The 5,572-nt window shown below is 41.7% G+C and overlaps 1 long non-coding RNA gene across 1 annotated transcript; it reads right to left on the bottom strand.

Moving 5' to 3' along the window:
- Positions 1 to 714: 714 nt before the first annotated feature.
- LOC134738055 (uncharacterized) lies at positions 715 to 3,562 on the bottom strand. Its single transcript, XR_010123548.1, has 2 exons — positions 3,494 to 3,562; positions 715 to 1,968 (listed from the first exon to the last, which is right to left on the bottom strand). It is a non-coding gene; the product is annotated as an uncharacterized LOC134738055 (long non-coding RNA).
- Between the last annotated feature and the right edge of the window lie 2,010 nt (positions 3,563 to 5,572).

The following is a 5,572-nucleotide window of genomic DNA, read 5'->3' on the forward strand; positions in this document are numbered from 1 at the left end:
GCCTTTGACTGCACGTGCACACTCATATGAAGCCATGGTGTGGGCTCCAACGGGCTATGTAATGACGACTGCAGTGAGATCAGTGAAGAAGGAAATCGAGCAATGAAAGGTTGCTGATGGGACCTCTCTATTTTTAGGTTAAAAAATGTATTACACCAAAAATGAACCCTAATGTAAACTGTGGGGTTCGGATGATAATGACGTGTCAGTATAGGTTCTGCTGTAGCAAATGTACCCTCTGGTGCAGGATAGTGACAGTGGGGGAGGTGGTGTGGAGGGGAATGGGATATATGGGATATCCTTGTACTGTCTGCTCAATTTGACTATGAATCTAAAATTGCTCTAGGATATAAAGTCAATATATAAATAAATAAATTGCAAACGTGGGATCTGGGGAGTTGTACGATATTCCCTGCAGTAAATAGCATTACTTATATGTCAAGCGGCCTCATGCAGGTGAAGATAAAAGGACATAGCATCAAACATCTGGGTGTCTGCAGCAAACCATCCCAACTCCCACTCCAAAGAAAATGACTCCAAAGGTTTTCCTGTTAACATATTTCCAGGTATCAAAATCTTATGTTTTCAACCATCAGACATCTTGAAAGAGTAGTTGACATTTTCATTGTTGTCATTGTTGTCATTACTCTTAAGTCTTAATGGCTCTGTGTTATTTTCCTATGGCTGCTGTAACAAATCACTACAAACTTCGTATTTAAAATAAATACAAGTTTATTATCTTACAGTTCTGTAGATCAGAAGTCTGGTATGCATCGCAGCCAACTAACGTCTAGGTGTTGACAGGCCGCGCTCCATTCTGAAGGTCCCAGAAGAGACTGTACTTCCTACTCATTCAGGTGGTTAGCAGAATTCCCTGCACTGGTAGGACTGAAGTCTCTATTTTCTTCCTGCCTATAAACTGAGAACTGTTCTCTGCATCTAGAGGCCACCACATTTCCTTGGCCTATGGCCCTCTTCCTCCATCTCCAATATCATATCTCTCTGACACTCTTTCTGCTGGCTCTTTGACTTACAAAGACTCTTGTGATTAAATTGGGCCCACCCAGATAACCCAGGATAGTCTCCCCATGTCAAAATCTGTGCCCTTAGTCGCAACTGTGCAGCCTCTTTTGCTGTGTAAGATAACATATTCACAGGCTCCAAGGATTAGGGCAGGCACATCTTTGAGGGGTGGGGCGTATTCTGCCTACCATACTCTCCTTAACCCATTAATACATGGCCCTCATCCCCAATGCTTCTGAAACTCATTTCACTAAAGTCATCTTGAACACTTAAATGCTAAATCCATCCTCATCCATACGTGACCATTCTGCAGTGTTTGACATGGACATTACCTAATTCTTGAAGCACTTAACTTCTACGTGCTATAACACTGTCTGCTGATCTCTTCCTACTCCCTAGACCATCTCTTATTGAATCCTGCATTCATTTCTCTGCTTTCTTGTTCTTTCTTTGCATAGTGTGGTGGTATCTGTACATCCCAGGTTTGTGTCCAGATCTCCTGGACCTTGGTTCCCAATCATAACTGCCTTCTGAGCTCGGCTTGCATGACACATAGGCTCCTTTCCATTCTTCACATAACTGATTCCCTTTTCTGCGTGATATACCTCATCATGGCAGCACCAAACCTCACTCTTCCACGACGGATCATTAGAAATCATCCTCTTCCGCCGGGCATAGTGGCTCACGCCTGTAATCCCAGCACTTTGGGAGGCTGAGGCAGTCAGATCACCTGAGGTTGGGATTTCGAGACCACCCTGGCCAACATGGTGAAACCCCGTCTCTACTAAAAATACAAAATTAGCCGGGCGTGGTGGCACACACCTGTAATCCCAGCTACACGAGAGGCTGAGGCAGGAGAATCACTTGAATCCGGGAAGCAGAGGTTGCAGTGAGCCAAGATCGTGCCACTGAACTCCAGCCTGGGCAAAAAGAGCAAAACTCCATCTGAAAAAAAAAAAAAGAAGTCATTCTCTCCTCCTCCTTCTGCCTCTGCTCACAACCCCCCAACCCAGACAACGATAATGTTCTATCTTAACTCCTGAGTATCTCTTGAATCCACTCTCTCCTCTCTTGCTTGCTGTCATTGGTGATGTTCAGGCCCCCAGTATTAGCCCCAAGATTACTGACAACACCCTTGAGTCTTGTGCCACCACTCCCGGCCATTCTTCACATTTTCACCAGACACAGATACGATCTTGTCCCTGCTCTGTTTGAAAACATTGATTGGCCAGGCATGGTGGCTCACACATGTAATCCTAGTACTTTGAGAGGCCAAGGCAGGTGCATTGCTTGAGCCCAAGAGTTCAAGACCAGCCTGGGCAACACAGAGAAACCCTGTCTCTACTAAAAATACAAAAAAATTAGCTGGGGTGATGGTGCATGCCTGTAGTCCCAGCTACTCAGGAGGCTGAGGTGGAAGGATCACTTGATCCTAGGAGGTGGAGGTTGCAGTGACCTGAGAGCATGCCACTGCACTCCAGCCTGGGCAACAGAGTGAGACACTGTCTCAAAAACAAAACAAAACTGGTTGCTGCCCATTGCCCAAAAGCATCAAATCTAGCTCATGGCAATGCATACACACATACCCCACTGGCCTCGAAGGGGTTGCTGGGCTTATCACCTGCCCTTCTTCCACTTGCTATCCATAGCTGCAGATCAGTCTACAGACCAGCAGCATCAGCATCACCTGGGAGCATGTTAGAAATACACAATCTCAGGCCCCACCTCAGATCTACTTAATCAGACTTTGCATTTAAATAAGATTCCTATTTAAATTTTATGCACATCATTAAAGTTGGAGACACATTGCTCCAGAGCTGTGCTCCCCAGAGTGAGGCACGTGAGGTAAGCTTTTGAGTATGGAAGCATCTTATTAGAAATTCTCTTTATTTTTATGTGTATTCTCCTCCAATTTAATTTGGATTTTTCCACATGTTTTATGAATCACTGCCCATTTTAACAAATCATCCAGACCCCTGTTCCTGTGCTTTTGCCTACACTATTCCTTTTGCCTGGAATAATTTTCCTACTCTCCACTAACTAAAACGAGCTTCGGAACCCTCCAGCATCCCCTGCTCTAGGAGGCTTCCCCATCCCTTCAAACGGGTCATCACTCTCGCTTCCACACTCTCGTAGACATTCTTCTTGCATTGCTTTTGTTTGCCTATTTATCTGCTCCATTAGGTCGTGGGCTCCTCAAGGATGAGAACTGTGCAATCTCTATCTGTGTGCCCTCAGAGCATGGCACAGTGATATTTTCTTAGCTAAACAGATGAATAGCTAACTTGATAAAAGTTGTGTTATATTTGTAATACCTTTTCATTTTTCATGCCTTTATTTGAAACAAAAGAGAGTTGTTGCCTAATCTCTTTCCTGAGATCACACAGCTCATACTTCTGGATGATTTCTAGCTGGTGACACACCAGCTGGACAGAGAGCTGAAAGTAGACAAGATTTCATTCTCACTCACCTGTAACCAACCCAGAGCATTTCAAATCACGCCCCTTCCAGCTCTGTGTCTATTTGGCATGGATATACACTACAAAGCAGAGAGGGAAACAGACATCTGGATTAGAATGTTTAGCATCCTTTGCTTTGTGCAGACTTTAAGCTGAATACATATTTCATGACCATGGTCATGCCAACATTATTGCCCATATGAGCAAAGAGCACACTCCTCATTTCAAAGAAAATCATTTTGTTTTCTGTCAGCTCCAGGGTAACATTGACTGATTCTGACCCTAATTGGTAAGCTACCACCAAATGGTATTAAGTTTATTAGGGGTATAGTCTGACATCTTGTAATAAAATGGTAGCTGATAAATTTTTCAGGTTGGCATATTTCTCTACATCATGTACAATGAAATTTCGTATGTGCAGAGGTCAAAGAGACATATCACAGGACTAAAATCCATTTCTTCATATGCAAACTTGAGATAATAACGCTTACCGTGTAGGGTTACTGTGAAGGTCTAATGAGATGATACATGTAAACAAAATTATACACTTTAAAACTCTATATGAATGTATTATATTTTATTAATAACATTAATCTTTTTTAATGACTCCTTAGATTTCACTTCCTCAGGCGGGCAGTTGCAAGCCTTCTACTCTTTCTTAAATATTTCTTTTTCCTGGCTTTCTGTTGTTCTCATCCTCTTTCTTAATTCAAAGGGATCTATATATCCCTTAGAATTAACTAGTAATTCAATAGTGTGAACAGGATAACCGCTTACAGAATACACCTATGCATTTCACTTATTTCATTTAATCAGGATTTGAGTAAATTATACATTTTTTTCCTCCCTGACATGTCATGCACTTAGCACTATATAGAATTAAACTTTAAGCTAAAGGGTGACATCATTTCTTTTTTTTTTCTTTTTCTTGTTTTATTCTTTTTTGTTTTTTTTTTTTTTTTTTTTTGACACAGAGTCTTGCTCTCTTGCCCAGGCTAGACTACAGTGGCACCATCTTGGGTCACTGCAACCTCCACCTCCCGGGTTCAAGTGATTCTCCTGCCTCAGCCTCCCGAGTCACTGGGATTTCAGTTGCCTGCTACCACACCCAGCTAATTTTTGTATTTTTAGTACAGACAGGATTTCACCATGTTGGCCAGGCTGGTCTTGAACCCTTGACCTCAGGTGATCCACCCACCTCGGCCTCCCGAAGTTCTGGGATTACAGGCATGAGCCACTGCACCCGGCCCAAGGTGACATCATTTCTTATCACTCTAATATCCCTTGCCTATGATAATAAATTATCTGCCTCAAACAAGATAGGTGTGCACTTGTTCACACGGAAAGGTAGGCAGGGAGAGGCTAGAAAGAGGACAGAAAATGACAGGAAAGATGGAGACTTAGATGTTGTTTTTCACTTTGGCTGCACCAATATCTATTTTATGGCTATTTTCTTTCAGCTATTCAGTACAGTGAAATAGATGTAAGATCCATTCAAAATTGAATTCAGCAAACTTAATTAACCACGCCAAATTCTATTAATTAAAATAGCAAACATAAATATTTTATATTTATGTATCTAAATAACTGGAAAATAATACAAAAAAATCATATGAGACAGAAAAAGTATATACTAGAAAAGTATATACTATATACTAAAAAGTATATACTATATATGAAGGACTATGATAGCAGAGAGGGATTAATTTAGGCTAAAGAGAATCAGGAAAGCTTTCTCAGAGTATGTGACTTTCTTTGACGAGGGCCCAAAAGGAGCTGAGAATTGGATAGGCAGAGATGGATGGGAAAGGGATTTCCACGAAGAGGAACAGTGGCATGAGGGTAGGCATGGGTGTGGCAAAGAGCAATGACCTCTACAGAGACATGAATTATAGCACATTGTGCAGTGAGTCTGTTATTCACGACAAACAGCCTTTGTTAAGGTTGGAAAATGAATACCTATTATGAGACGTATTTTTGTGTCTTCTTTTTAGTCATGTTAACTGATGTATAATTTACATACGATAACATTTCCCCTAATATACTTATTTTAACATCTAGCATAGGGCCCCAATCTCTAACTGAAAACT

This window comes from Pongo pygmaeus, chromosome 14, assembly GCF_028885625.2.
Source record: "Pongo pygmaeus isolate AG05252 chromosome 14, NHGRI_mPonPyg2-v2.0_pri, whole genome shotgun sequence".
Lineage (NCBI taxonomy): Eukaryota > Metazoa > Chordata > Mammalia > Primates > Hominidae > Pongo > Pongo pygmaeus.